At 37.0% G+C, this 16,232-nt stretch overlaps 1 pseudogene; it reads left to right on the forward strand.

Moving 5' to 3' along the window:
• The first annotated feature begins 75 nt into the window (after positions 1-75).
• On the forward strand, positions 76-4,856 carry LOC123241593 (annotated as a pseudogene).
• Positions 4,857-16,232: the final 11,376 nt, after the last annotated feature.

A 16,232-nucleotide genomic window follows, 5' to 3' on the forward strand; every position in this document is an offset into this window, starting at 1 on the left:
TCCGACACCTGAGCGGCTACCTCTCTCAGGGCTACAGCCAAACAGTGGGTGGGGGAAATGTCTGCTCCAAGGACTATGAACCTGGACTGGGAGCAGCAAACTCTCCCTTCCCCTCTCCTCTCCTTTCCTCTCTTCCCTCGGGCTGACCTTTACCCTCCACCCCAGGACCTGGGCGAGCGATCAGTCTGTAGGTCCTGCTTGCAGTCTTACCCGCCTCCCTTCGCCGCCGCCTGATTTTTAAATGTCCTAGTTGGCATGGAGAAGGCGGGATTCTGCGCCGCCAGCAGCTGCCCTCACTGCCAGCTCATAGGCAGCCCACAGACTTGACCCTGAGCGCCTCGGGCTGTCCCCAGCTTTCCCCGCCTGGTCAGCAGAGGGCGGTGCTGCCAGAGCCCAGAGAAGAAAAGATCCCAGGGCGGCCGACGCACAGAGCCTACAGTGGGATTTCTTACCCCTGCCTGGCCCTTTAAAGCTGCAGGTGCAAGAAGCTGAGGTTCAGGGCGGGATGCAGGTGCTGGGCTGCGTCTAGAAGCCCCGCCCTCCTCCCGGGGTCTCGCCTTCAGGCCAGCTCCCTAAAGCTCAACCCTGAAGGGAAACCGGCCCAAGGCAATGTGTGACCCCTCTAGCTCTCCAGCCCAGGTTCGGTCCTAAAGATTCACAAGATCGGTGTACATGGTTTTACCTTTTTCCCGTCCCTACTGGCAACTTTTCTTTCCAGAACAACTTTGGCTATCCGGGAAGTTGCAGTTAGGTACATCCATTCTTAGTCACTTACCAATTCCCTAAGAAATAAACTTTAAAAATTTCCCCCAGACATTTTTCATTTTAATCGCTGGGACAAGATCCTGGAGAAATTGAAAGCCCATCCTGCTTTTTTTTTTTTTTTTTTTTTTTTTTTTTTTTTTTTTTTTTTTTTTGCCCCCTTAGGCAGGTTTCTGGCTTTGACCACGACCTCTGGCTCAAATTCTCGGAAGAATGTCTTGTTCCTATATCCAACCCACTAAAAAAGACCTCACCACACAACCTCATCAAGTCCCAGGAAACCAGCGATCTTTTTTGGTTTTCCCCAACTCTTAACTTAGAATCACTATTGTGTATTGTTCAAAGCCAGAAGAGGAATAAGGGCTAGGCAATTAGGGTTAAGTGACTTGCTAGAATCACACAGCTAGGAAGTATTTGGGGTGCGATTTGAATCCAGGATCTCCTGCCTATATCCTGGCTCTCAACCCATTGAGCCCCCCAAAGTGAGCTTTATTATGAACTTCTGTGCACATGTGTTAGGCATGATTTTAATTTCAATGCTTGAAGATAGTACAGTATATTGGAAACACTCAGATGAAGCTCTTCTATTAATGTTGGATAGGGGCAGTACATAATTCTATTTAATAAAAGCAAACACTTTAGTTTTCCTTTAGGTTTTTTTTTTGTTTGGTTGGTTTTTTTTACCCTTAACTTCTGTCTATTGGTTCATAGGTGGAAGATTGGTAAGGGTGGGCAATGGGGGTCAAGTGACTTGCCCAGGGTCACACAGCTGAGAAGTGTCTGAGGTCGGATTTGAACCCAGGACCTTCCGTCTCTAGGCCTGGCTCTCAATCCACTGAGCTACCCAGCTGCCCCTCCTTTAGGTTTTAATGATGATAAGCAAAGCAAAAGTAGAAACCTGGGAAAACATGAAATAGCCAATATAAAGTATTAGCATGGAAACTGATTCTCATAATTCTCATAGAGGAGAAATTATGGGCTTTGTCTTTCCCACCAAACTTATGATCCTTAAACAAAAAACACAGATATGTGACCAATTAATTGAAATGTAATGGGAAGCCTTAGTGTAATCTGATAGATAAGTAGAGGAAATGAGAAAATTGGAAAAGTTAGAAGCACTTTGATAAGTCTTTTCCCATATGATGTAATAGGACTCAAAGTTTTTCTTTGCTACATGTGATAATTTTCTTTCATAAGAACCTGTTTAATGTTCTGTGACTTCAGTGAGTACTATAGATTTGAAAGGAAAATAATGCTTGTTGCAAATGATCCAATCATTAACCCAAGAAGTAAAGCCTGAGCCCTTACCAACCCCCATTTCAGTCCTTCCTAACAGCTTTTCTTTTAACTCTCATCTTGAGACCTGCTGTCTAAGTATAATGAAAGAGTACATTATGAAATTTTGCTTGAATAATTTCCTCCTCTTAAAACAAATCCTGCTGAGTAGAGATAAACTAGGACTTAGGCTACTAATAAACACTGTTCCCTCTGCTTGTCTGTCTCAGGCTATACTTGGCTCTCTCATTTGCATTGAGCATTTGTATACCTGAAGAGTGTTGCAACCCCACACAGCTGCCCTGGCTGATAGCAAAAATCCCAACATATGTTTTCCTTTTTAATTGAACCGTTCATTATTGCTCCTGTCTTACCTATATCAAGTGCATGCCCTATGGACTAATTTTGTTTTAATAGAGAGAGGAGCTGGCAATCAAAGGACTGCATGGCAAACAGGCTAGAAACATTTATTAAGCTCTTACTATAGTCTAGGCACTGTGTTAAACCCTAAAGATACAATGGGTAGAAAAAAGATAGTCCCTGACCTCAAGGAGCTTATATTTTAAAGAAGGAAGACAACATACAAAAGGGAGCTAGAAAGAGAGAAGAGAGAATAAGAAAACACCTGTTTTTGGGGCTTGGTGGCAAAGTCCAAGAGAGTCAGAATTACAGCTGGGAAGGGAATGGAGCATGGCCAGGCTGGCCTCATCTCCAAAATATGGACTTCCAGAAGAAACTCACCAATGGGAGAAGGAAGGGTAGGGATGGCAATATGACAATATCTCCATTAAAAACAAATTAAAGTGCTTTTATACACAGCTATTATTTTTTCTCTTCTCCCTCTATACTACTTAAATTGGTGATCGCATCCATTCTCATGGATATAATTACCACCTTTATGCTGATAATTCAAAAATCAACCTTTCCTGCCCTAAACTGATCTCTAATTTCCTATCTTGAACTTCCTTCCAGACATCTTGAACTGGATGTCAAGTAGGATGTCAAGTCTTAAGCTCAAAATGTCCAAAACAGAACTCATTGTCTTTTCCCCTAACTATACCCTCTCCCCTTGACCCCACTTCTCCTACCTTCTCAGTTACTGTAGAGGGCAACATCGTCCCCTTATTCTATTAGGCATAACCCAGGGGTCATCTGGGATTCCTCATTATCTCTCACCCTATATCCACGCTGTTGCTAAGGCATGCCAATTTTACTTCTGCAGCATCTCTTGAATTTGCTCCCTTCTTTCCTCTGACACTGCCTCCAGTCTATTGAAGACCCTCATCACCTCATGCCTTAATAACTGCAATAGCCTGCTGAGTGGTCTGCCTGCAGCAAGTCTCTCCTTACTCCTTTCCATCCCCCATTCAGCCACTAAAGTGATTTTCCTAAAGCACCAATCTAACCAAGTCAACTCCCTCTCCTCCTCCTCAATAAACCCCAGCTGCTTCCTATTGCCTCCAGGATCGAATACAAAATCCTCTGTTTGGATTTCAAAGCCTATTATAACCTAGCGGCTTCCTACTTTTCTAGTCTATCTAAACTTTCTCCCACCACTACTCTTCCATCCAGTGACACTATCCTCTTGGATACTCCATGAATAAGACATTCCATCTCTTAGATCTAGACATTCTCTCTGGCTATCCCCCATTCCAACTACTGGCCTTCCTGGTTTCCTTTAAGACTCAACTAAAATCCCACCTTCTTTTGGAAGCGTTCCTTCACTTCTCTTAATTCCAGTGCTTTCCTTCTTTTAATTACTGGTATCCTTTCCACATCACAAGGCAGAGTTAGGAACATAGCACCCCCCTCAATCTGGAAAATCCACATAAAATTTTTTGGCTCTATCTTTGTACAGAGAAGTATGAATTTTTTATTTTTCTTTTATGGGGTTTTATGGTACCTTATTATAAAATTTGGGTTAAATATTTGGTCATAAGCTATTTTATGAACTTCTGAGTTTCTAAACTGTTTCTGTGCCATTTGCTGAACTTCATGTGATAGCTGCAGCTTCCAAAAAACTCTCCCCAAATTCCCATTTAATTTCTTTTGATAGCAGCAGGAGGGGATCCCCATGATTATGGTGGCAAGAAGGCTAGTAGCTGTATGTCTGCACCCTGAACGGGCCCAGAAGGTTAGCAGGCTCCTTGGCCCCCAATGCCAGCCCAGGGTTTACTTCCAGTTTGTTAAACAAAATTAGAACCAACATCAATCCCCTCTATCAATATAAATTAATTCATACTACTTTGTCAAGAAAAGGACTAGAAGAATTTTTTGATGATCCAAAAAATTGGGGAGCAAAAACAGTCAAATCAGGTGCTGCATGGACCCATGAACAGTTAAGGTGGCAGAGTAATGAAAATTTGCATAAATTTTGGTATGTCCTACTGAAAGAAAGAAACATGCTTCTCACATTAGAGCAGGAGGCCAAAAGACAGAGATTGCCAATGCCGAGTCCAGAGTGATTAGAAAAAGTGACAGAGTCCATGGATGCTTTAGATAAAGTTGTTCAGGAAAGAGATTTTTTTGTTTTGAGACTTCTTCAGACAGGTTAAGAAAAGCCAAGACCAGATGACTGGAGGAAAGACATTTTTGGACATATCATCTGGTACAAGTACAAGCAGTGGCCAATACCCTGGCACCTCAACAAAAGATACAACAGAAAGAAGTACTTTACAATGCCTTTTGTGGATCAGTTTGTCAGACTGAGGCTTGAAAAGTACTTTCGTAGTAAAGCCAAGAAGAAAAGTTTAAAGAGAAGGAAAGAGAAGATACTTCAAAGAAAATTTCCACACATGTCTGCTGAAGCCCAAAATTGAAATCTAACCACGGATACAGTGAACTCCTTTACTTTTCCTAGTTCTATTTCACCCATTAAAATTAAACTTTTTCACTTAATTTAAGACTGGCTTTTAACTCCAAGTAAGTGGTTAATTAAAAACATTATCTCGATCTTAAAATTTTTTTTTCTTCTGACAATCCAAGATATATGGAAACTTCAGTGGGGAAAATCTCAAATGTGGAAAGGATACATGTATTTCCCATTTATCCTACTTGGTATATATTTGTTTGCATGTTGTTTTCCCCATTAGAGTGTAAGCTCCTTGTGGGTAGGGACTGTCTTTTGCCACCTTCTGTATTCCTAGAGCATAGCACAGTGCCCAGCACATAGTAGATGCTTCATAAATATTTACTGAATAGAATTTAAGGTAGGTCTCTATTTTCCTCTATCCTACTTGATGTTATTCATACCAATTGTAGTGAAAATTGTTTTTTCCAAGTTTAATTCAATTAAGACTCAGAAAAGAATGCACTGATTATAATCACCCAGAAATCTGGCCCTACTACTCTGACCCTACCTTTTGATGGAGAAAATGATGTGGTTTTTTGTATCTTTTTAGCAAATAATAACAAAAAGAATACCTTTTGTATTGTGTGCTTTATAGAAAAACTCTTCTTTTCCCTGAGCATTGTCTACTGCTCTAAATATCCCTGCAGTTTCAGTTAAATACAATGTATTTCCCTTCTCTGGGGAGAGGGGAATTTCATTTAATAATACCATCCTTAAATATCTCTTGCCCAGTTGAAAGTGAAAGAGAATTGGGAGAAAAAAATTACAAAGAAGGAAAAGAAATTAAGGTTGTATTTATGACATGAAATTCAAGTATCTTTCCCCCCTTAACCAAGTAACAGAAATTATTTCTGTACAGACTTATTTTAGTACCTCACCCTTTCCTTTCAAATCCTATACTTAGTGACTCAAAGTCCCAATAGTGCTTATTCTCTCTGTACTGCATTGATTTGCACTCAAATGTTGCTTCACAAAGACCTACTTCATCATAGTGTGGGTATTCCAAGATTATGGCAGCAGAGAAAAAAAACTACTGAAAGGGTCCATGACACATGTGTACGCCCAATAGTCAAGACCCCCCTGTTTTAAACTATCTATAAACTTTAGCTGGGCTATTAGTATTGTAAATGGAGATTCTGGTCTTGTTTACTAACCAGTGAGTGGGCAAAATGTGATCAAATGAGATATTTTAAGTCCTTAGCACAGTACCTGATATAGTAGGTGCTTTTAAAAAAAAAAAAAGCTTAATTGATGTTTGCTACAGATTACTGGAAGAAATCAATTGTTCAAACACTATAAAAAAAAGCACAAAAGAATCTGGAAAGACATATTGGAAGTGATACAAAGTTAAGTGAATAGAAACAGATGAATGCTGTATATACAGTGACAACAAATGATGATCAACTATGAATGAATTAACTATTATCAGCAATGCAAGGATTCAAGAAGACTCCAAGGAACTTGTGACAATTCTCTCACCACTTTAGAAGAAACTGACGGAGTCTGAATGCACATTGAAGCATGCCATTCTTCATTTTGTTTCTTCCATGAATTTTTCCTAGTATATATTTTATGTGTCTTCTTTCACAATATGTTGAACATGGAAATATGTATTGTATGATAATGTATATATGGCCTATATCATATTACTTGCAGGAGGGGAATAGGAGAGAAAATGAATTGAAAAACCTCAGAAAACAATTTTTGAAAATTCTATCAATGTGTAATCTGGAAAAAATTTAGTATAGAAAAAATTTTAAGAAGCAGAACAAAGAAAGAATTACAGAAAAATGGAAGGATGAGTTACAAGTCCTTCTTAGAAAGGCAAATGGAATAACTGGAAAAGTTGTTCTTAATCATATCCAAAGGCAATCATAAACATCATTTCATAGGATATTTGTTCATCTCTTATTGCAGTGATCTTATTTGGGGGAAAAAAGAACTGCTATGAAAATAATTCCAGTTAATGCAACAACATCTGTTTCAAAGGATTAAGAGGTAGAGAGGTTCCAGGAAGAGCTCAATAAAGATTTTCCAAATGAAAACACATATATTTGGATACCTGATAGCTTCAAATCAAAGTAAGAATTGGCAAGAATAGAATACATATTAGAAAACATGGATCAGAAATTAGGAATGAGAAAGGCTAAACTAAAAAGAAGCCTCACATATATATCATCAACTCCTTCAAGAAAACTCAGTAGGTACTGAGAGTGCCAGGTACTCATGACACTCCTCCCCCAAAATAAAACTGATTATAATTTAAAAAATGGAAAATGACTTCTTACTTGTGAGGGAGTCATTGCTAAATCAGTTGTCTGTGTGCGGTCAGACCACCTACTTGTTAGAATAACATTAACAAGAATCTAAAAGAAAAAATGCAAATGAGAAAAGGTTAAGATGTGTAATTAAAAAAACTCAATTCTGACTCATTCAAACCAGTTATTATTGGTTATGAAAAATGGGTAATGGACAGAAGAGAAGTCAAAGACACAGGCTATAATAATGTTATGCCAAGTTTAACTGATAAAAATTGATTGCCTTAACAAAAAGACCACAAAAACCGGAAAGTTACTTTCATCAGTAAACATTGGGCTTATTTGCCAAGTCAAGTTACAACAAAAGTCACTGAGTTTAGAATATAAACTCATTTGTAATACCTGAGAGAGATGAATGATGGAGGATTATTGCATCAGAGAAGCTAAATGGCACTGACCTCAAGTCAGTAAGACCTGAATTCAAATGTGGATGTAGATACTTCCTAGATGAATGACCATGGGCAAATCATTTAACCTATGTTTGCCTCAGTTTCCTCATCTACAAAATGAGGAATAATAATAGCACCTACCTCTGAAGGTTGTTGTGAGGATCAAATGAGATTGTTGCTAAAGCATATAGCAAAATTGTATGGCACATAGTAAGTGCTAGGTAAATGTTTGCTATTATTAATACTGCTTCATCTAATTGGAAGAAACAGTAAAGTATGGTCTGTGGATATAATGTTTGAACCCTACTCTCACTCTCTGGACTAGCTCATTCACCTAATCTGCAGTCATGCTGGTAGGTTTAGAATTCTCAGAGGTCAGTACAAAGTATGGTTAAGACCCAACTCTATGAATTGATCCAACCATTTTGGAGGGAAATTTGGAGCTCTGCCCAAAGGGCTATAAAACAGTGCATACCCTGTGATCCTATAACCTCACTACTGGTCCTATACAGCAAAGAAATCATGTAAAAGGGGAAAGGACCTACTTGTACAAAGATATTTGTAGCAGCTCTTTTTGTGGAGGCAAAGAAATGGAAATTGAGGGGATGTCCATCCACTGGGGAATGGCTAAGCAAATTGTGGTATATGTGGGTGATGGAATACTGTTGTGCTATAAGAAATGATGAACAGGATGATTTCAGAAAGACTTGGAATGACCTACATGAACAGATGCAGAGTGAAATAAGCAGAACTAGGAGGACATTGTACACAGCAACAGTGATATTGTAGGATGATAAACTGTGATAGGCTTAGCTCCTCTCAGCAATAATGATCCAGGACAGTCCTGAAGGATTTGTGACAAAGAATACTATCCACCTCCAGAGAAAGAACTTTGGATTTGGATACAGATCAAAACATGCAGTTTTTCACATTAGCTTATTTATAGTTTTATTTTGGGGTTTTGGTTTTATATGAATATTCTCTTATAACAATGAGCAATACAGAAGTATGTTTTTCATGATAATGCATGTGTAACACAGATCAAATTACCATTTCCAGGAGTGGTGAGGGAAGGGATGGAAGAGGACAATTGGGAACTTATAATTTTTATGTTGAAAATTATTATATGTAATTAGGAAAATAAAATATTTTTAAATTAAAAAAAGACAACTTTTAGAGCTCTGGGATAACCTTGATATGACAAGTACATATTCCTATTGCCTACTATTCTAACCCTCACTGGTATGCATCCTATTTATACAGAATTAGTCACAATAGCAACACAGACTACTAAACATGAAACATTCACAAAACAATAAGGCAAAAGCAAGTATCTTAGTGGTTTGATTCTTATCTAGGTTGGGTAAATGGTATCCTCCATGTAGAAGATGCTGGTCAACTTGCTTCTGAGAGAATTTCAAAAGGACACATGGATAGACATTCTGCATCAGGATACAAAGAGGCTAAGAGTAGTCTTTTTTCCATTGGCTATGTAACCACAACTGTTTGCATCTTTAAAAATGCCTGGTCCAGCAGCTGGGGCTTTTGCAGTATTCTTATCTAAGGGTGAGGCTCCACTCACAGCCCATGAGACCATGAAATAAAAGGGAAAGACCCTATAGCGTCTCTTTCCTATCCCCTTAAGCTATGTGGCACCAAGAAAAGGGATTTGGGTCTTTTGTTAGTTCTTTTTCATTCAAGGTTCAATTAATGGAATCTCTTTGTCTAGTGTTATAATTGAAAATGATAATGGCCGAGATCAAAAGGGAGAATAGTATTTTAATAAAAGCCATGCTGATAGAGATAAACTGACCACACACCTGTAAGAAACCTATTCCAACATCACACCTCCGCCATTTACCTCTCCTGTCTCCGAGAGCTTAGGTAGCTAAAGAGGAAATTCCAAGTCACTTCCCCCTATTTTAAAACAGTCCCTCACCTTCAATACGTAATCCAAAATAGGAAACCCATTGGGGATCATGGGAAATGTTGTTCCAAGTATCCCAAGTGATTTTAAATGACACATAACCCCCTTGAGATCCGTTGAAAAAGACTGGTCTTTTTCAGTGTATCTTAAACCAAAAGAAAAGGGGACAAAAGCTAGCCGCGTTGACAAAAAGCCAATTTGGGGGCAGGCCCCCACTGGCATAAGAGTGTCCATTCAAAATAAGTGCATTCAATTCATTCAACCCCCATAGTTCAGATCAACTGCGCCCCAAAGTTCAAATTTGGGTCTTCATGATCCAGTGAAGGCTCTTCAGGCATCTTTTGGTGCCTCCACCAAATAGGTTCATCATCTGGATTCTGGGGGGATGGTACAATCCTTATCCTGAAATTATTCTCAAAGAATTTAAACTTTACATTATAGATTACAAAGCATACATTCTCATCTGAGAATTAACATTACCCCCCTGAGGTTACTTCTAAAGGAGTAAAAATTGACTTGCAATATAGATTATAGTTCAGACATTATGATTATAAAAACTTAACACACACCCCCCCTGAGGAAAATTTTAACTAACACATTATCCCCTGAAAAAATCAGCCAAGGATGCATGGCTAAGTGAGTCATGGGGGTGCATGAAATCAACTGGCAAAAGAAATAATAAAAAAATAAAAAGAATAAAATTCAAAAAAAAAGAGAAAAAATTAACTTGTGAATGAAATGTAAAATGTGCAAAAAATGTAGGGGAAATAAACAGGCCTTTGATTCAAAGCCCAATGAAAGCGATTTAAGCAGTTTGCTATAACCCATTTAGGGCCAGGACTACAGAAAAATTGCCATTTACTCTCTATATATAGAGGAATAAGGGAAATGCCTTTCTTTGATCCGATTTTTCCCTACACCTTCTGAGGGAATGAGCCATTAAATGATAGCCAATCTTAGGTGCTTCACTAGGAATTTAAGTTGAGGGGGCCCACGTCCTCTAAAGTTTTAGAAAATACTGGGACTCCAGGACTCAAACCCCAATTTTCAAGCCCTTCAAGTATTGGCATAGAACTCCTGCAATTCATGCAGATTCTCAGTCAAGTCTCTGATCATGTGCCTTTTTCTTGGAATCAGAGAGGCATTAAATTACAATTCCATAGTCTCAAGGCTCTTCAGATGTTTGAATGAAGCTTATATCACTGTAAAATGAAAAAAAAAGATAAATAATGATTATATATGTACTTCCAGTACAAGATGAGAAAAAGGAAAAATCAATTGCTCTAATTAAAAAAAATGTTTTAAAATCAAAGACATATATATATATATATATATATATATATCTTAGAACTAGAAGGGTTTTGTTCCTCAAAAATGAGATTTTCTATGAGTGTAATAGCAGATTCACAATGCACATTCAAATAGAGTACCATATTTCTAATAACACATTTGGGGACTGCCCCCTAAATGGCTTATTGTCAATGGCATCAAACATTGGTTTTGTTCTTTCTCCCTTTTATTTCCCTTTTATCTCTGAATTATTGTAAACTTTAATTTGATTGTTTTCATGATCCATTGGGGAGACTTGTCTTCCAAAGGATCACAGGGGGGAATGTAAAGTTGAAAATACCTTGTACTCCCTTTAAAACTACATTACCCATAATTCCTTAAGCCTTTTCCTATTGGTTGTGAGTTAAAACTACATTATCCAAACTCCTTTTCACCATACCCATAAGGCCTTTAGCTTTTTCCTATTGGTTGTGGGTTTTTGTGGGCTATTTTTGATGTGGTTATGGTGGGCGTGTTGTTGGGGCTTTTTGGAGAGAAGGCGCCGTGGTGAAGGGTGAGTTAGGTAGGTTCTTCCCCAGGGCCTTTTAAATAAAAATCCTTATAAATATCATACTTTGAAGGCATTGAATATTAATTTCAATCTTTACTCTAGCCAAGCTTTGGGGATACCAGAATATAGGAATCTAGACTGGTGATTACAGCTGGCTAAGTAGAGATATCCTGAGGAATAAGGGTCAGGGATAATAGTCCAGCTGAGTCTTGGACTTAAACTTGGTGGGACTAATATTATGTAGGAACTAAGGTAAACTAATAGCCTAATTTCCATCCTTTCCTCAGAGACTAAATTGAAAGAGGAAAGGATTATGACCTTGAGGTATGGAGAGTGGGTATTGTTTATGTATTTATTTTTGCTATAGCTTTGAAGTAAATTTCTCTTTGTAAAGCTAACCTGATGATGTGGTGAAATGGAAAATGGGTTCTAGTCTCTGAGCTCCTAATACAAAGGGAACACAACTAGTGAGAGCTTGAGTTTATGGCAAAGAAAAGAGACAGCTCTTACCTACTTCCAGGGACTGGAACCACTCCAAGGATCCTTCTAAACTAATCTTAAAATAGCACCTCACACCAACGGAAGTCAGAGATCCAACAAGATGTAAAGAAGGGACTCTCCTGTGGAAAACAACTTGAAAGGTAAGCAGAGAGAGTCAATTTTCTTGGGACAAGAGGGAACCAGAATTAAAAGTGCACACATAGGAGTGCTAGCCAACCACCCTCCACCTACTGTGCCAGTTTCTAAGCCTGGGCAGAGACCAATTTTAGGATCATGGGAGCCTGCCTAAGCCAATAGCATAGCACTTCTCATGCAGCCCTTGAAGTCACAAGCACTGGCACTAGCCCTCAGTGAGGTCCCTAAGTCCAGAGCCCTTGGTCCTTTCAAGCCGAACTGCAGGCAAAGCCCCTGGCCCCAGGGCAAAATACCTTACTGTGCTCTAAGTCCTGCAAGCCCTCAACAGAGGAGACAGGATCAGCAGTTCTCAGAACTCCCAATACACAGGCAAAAAAAAAAGGATGGGAAAATGAGCAAACAGCAAAAGAAACACCTAACCATAGAAAATTTCTACAAAACAAAGAGCAAGGCTCTGATTAAATAGAGAACAGTGAGAGCAAAAGTGATCCCATGCAAAATTTCAAAGAAAAGCGGCAATTAATCTCAGGAACTGGAACAGCTCAAAAAGGAGTTAAAAAATCAAAGAAGAGAGGTGGAAGAAAAATGGGGAAAAGAAATTAAAATAATGCAAAAAGAAATAAAATCTTAAAAAGCAAAATTGGTCAAGTGGAAAAAGTGGCACAAAAATCCAATGAAGAAAAGAGTTCTGTGATAAGTAGAATGGGCCAAATGGAAAAGGAAGATTAAACAGTTATGGAAGAAAATCAGTCTTTAAAAATTAGAATTGGACAAATAGAAGTTAATGAATTCACAAGACATCAAGAAATGATAAAACAAAATGAAAATAATTAAAAAATAGAAGAAAATAAGGAATATTTCATTGAAAAAATAACTGACCTGGGAAATAGAACCAGGAGAGACAATCTAAGAATTATTGGACTGTCTTAAAGTCATGATCAAAACAAGTCTAGACATCATATTACAATAAATTATCAAATAAAACTGCCCAGATATTCTTGAGCAAGAGGGTAAAATAAAAATGGAAAAAATCCACAGTAATATATAATAATTCCTCTGTAATAAATCCCCAAATGACAACTCCCTGGAATGTTATAGCCAAGTTCAAGAACTCAAGGAGAAAATATAATAAGCAGCCAGAAAGAAACAATTAAAAAATCATGGAGCCCCAGTCAGGAATTTACGGGATCTGGCAGCTTCTACATTAAGAGATCAGAAGGCTTAGAATATGATATTCAGGAAGGCAAGGGAACTGGGTTTACAAACAAGAATCACCCACCTATTAAAACTGATTATATTCTTTCAGGATAAAATATGGTCATTTAATAAAATAGAAGATTTCCAAGCATTCTCAAAGAAAAGACTAAACCTAAACAAAAAATTTGATGTCCAAATACAAAATTCAAGAGAATTATAAAATGGTAAATAAAAATGAGAAAAAAATTTAAGGAACTCAAAAGTTCAAATTATTTATGTTCCTACATGGAAAGATAACATTTGTAACTCTTAAAATGTTTATCATTATCATAGTAGTTAGAAGAAGTATACGGGTGTGGTAGTAAGCTATTTATGATGATAAGCAAAAAAATAATCAAGTGTTGAAAAAGAGAATTATATTGAGAGAAATAGGAAGAAATAGGTAAAATGGGGGCAAATTACATCACATAAAGAGGTTCAAGAGAAGAAACTATAACAATGAAGGGGAGGATGGAGGTAAGGATGGGTAACACTTACACTTTATTCTTTGGAATTGGCTCAGAGAGGAAATAGCAGCCAAGTTCTTTCTTATATTAACCTATAGAGAAGTAGAAGGAGAATAAGAAAGGGGATAGTGGGAAGGGGAGTAATATAAGGGAAGGAGAAAGGGGGGGGTGATTAAAAGCAAAACACTTAAATGAAATATAGACAATGAAAGATATCAATACTTAATGTATATGCATCAAATGGTACAGCCTCCAGACTTTTACAGGAGAAAATAAAGGAGCTTAAGGGAGAAAGAGACAGTAAAATTATACTAGTGGGAGACCTCAACCTTTCCCATCAGAACTAGATGGATCCAAACAAAAAATAAATAAGAAAGAAGTAAGGAAGTGAATTAAATTTTAGAAAAGTTAGATTTAATAGCCATCTGGAGAAAATTGAATGGGAATAAAAAGGAATATACCTTCTTTTCAGCAGAACATGGTACATACACAAAAATTTGCCATGTACTTGGGCATAAAAACTTCACAACCAAATGAAGAAAAGCAGAAATAATAAATTCAACCTTTTCAGATCATAGTACAATAAAAATTATAATCAATAAAGGTTCATGAAAAGGCAAGTTAAAAATTAATTAGAAACCAAATAATATAATTCTTCAAAATGGGTGGATAAAGGAACAAATCATAGAAACAATCACTGATTTCATTAAATGACAATGAAAAGACAATATATCAAAATTTATGGAATACAAACAGAGCAGTACTTGGGGAAAAATTTATATCCCTGAATGTTTGTATCAATAAAATAAAGAAAAAGCAGATCAATGAATTGGGCATGCAACTAAAAAAAACTAGAAAAAGAACAAATTAAAAATCCCCAATTAGAGACTAAATTAGAAATCCTAAAAAAAATTAAAGGAAAAATTAATAAAATTGAAATTCAAAGAACTATTGAACTAATAAATAAGGGTAGGAGTTGGTTCTATGAAAAATGAATAAAATAGATAGAACATTGGTTAATTTGATAAAAAAAAAGGAAAGAAGAGAATCAAATTACCAGTATCAAAAATGAAAACAATAAATTCCTCTCCAATGAAGAGGAAATTAAAGTAATCATTAGGAGCTACTTTGCCCAATTATATGGCAATCAATTTGACAATCTAGGTGAAATAGATGAATATTTACAAAAATATAAATTTCCTAGATTAAAAAAAGAGGAAATAGAATACTTAAATAATCCCATTTCAGAAAAAGAAATTGAACAAGCCATCAAGGAACTCCCTAAGAAAAAATCCCCAGGGCCAGATGGATTCACAAATAAATTCAATCAAACATTTAAAGACCAATTAATCCAAGTACTATATAAACTATTTGGCAAAATAAGCAAAAAAGGTGTTCTATACAAATATGATGCTGATACCTACGTCAGGAAGACCAAAAACAGAGAAAGAAACTTACAGACCAATTTCCCTAATGAATATTGATGCTAAAATCTTAAATTTTAAAATTTAAAATCTTAAAATATTAGCCAAAAGACTACAACAATATATCACAAGGAGTATTCATTATGATCAAGTGGGATTTATACCGGGAATATAAGGCTGGTTTAATATTAGGAAAACTATCAGCATAACTGACTATATCAACAACCAAAATAAGAGAAATCACATTATTATCTCAATACATGCAGAAAAAGTCTTTAACAAACTAAAATATCTATTCCTATTAAAAACACTAGGAAGGTTAAGTGAACACAGAATAGTATATTTGTCAGATCTCTGGGAAAGGAAAGACTTTAAAACCAAGCAAGAGTTAGAGAAAATTACAAAATGTAAATTAAATGGTTTTGATTATATCAAACTAAAAAGCTTTTGTACAAACAAAAACAATGTAGCCAAAATCAGAAGGGAAACAACAAATTGGGAAAAAATCTTTATAACAAAAAACTCTGACAGGGGTCTAATTACTCAAATATACAAGGAGTTAAAGCAATTGTATAAAAAATCAAGCCATTCCCCAATTGATAAATGGGCAAGAGACATGAATAGGCAATTTTCAGATAAAGAAATCAAAAGTATCAAAAAGCACATGAGAAAGTGTTCTAAATCTCTAATAATTAGAGAAATGCAAATCAAAACAACTCTGAGGTATCACCTCACACCTAGCAGATTGGCTAAAATGAAAGAAGGGGAGAGTAATGAATGTTGGAGGGGACGTGGCAAAATCGGGACATTGCTGATGGAGTTGTGAAATGATCCGGCCATTCTGGCTGGCAATTTGGAACTATGCCCAAAGGGCTATAAAAGATTGCCTGCCCTTTGATCCAGCCATACCATTTCTGGGTTTGTACCCCAAACAGATCATAGATAAACAGACTTGTATGAAAATATTTATAGTTGCGCTTTTTGTAGTGGCAAAAACTGGAAAATGAGGTTATGTCCTTCAATTGGGGAATGGCTGAACAAATTGTGGTATATGCGGGTGATGGAATACTATTGTGCTCAAAGCAATAATAAACTGGAGGAGTTCCA

The sequence above is a fragment of the Gracilinanus agilis genome, chromosome 3 (assembly GCF_016433145.1).
Source record: "Gracilinanus agilis isolate LMUSP501 chromosome 3, AgileGrace, whole genome shotgun sequence".
Classification (NCBI taxonomy): Eukaryota; Metazoa; Chordata; class Mammalia; order Didelphimorphia; family Didelphidae; genus Gracilinanus; species Gracilinanus agilis.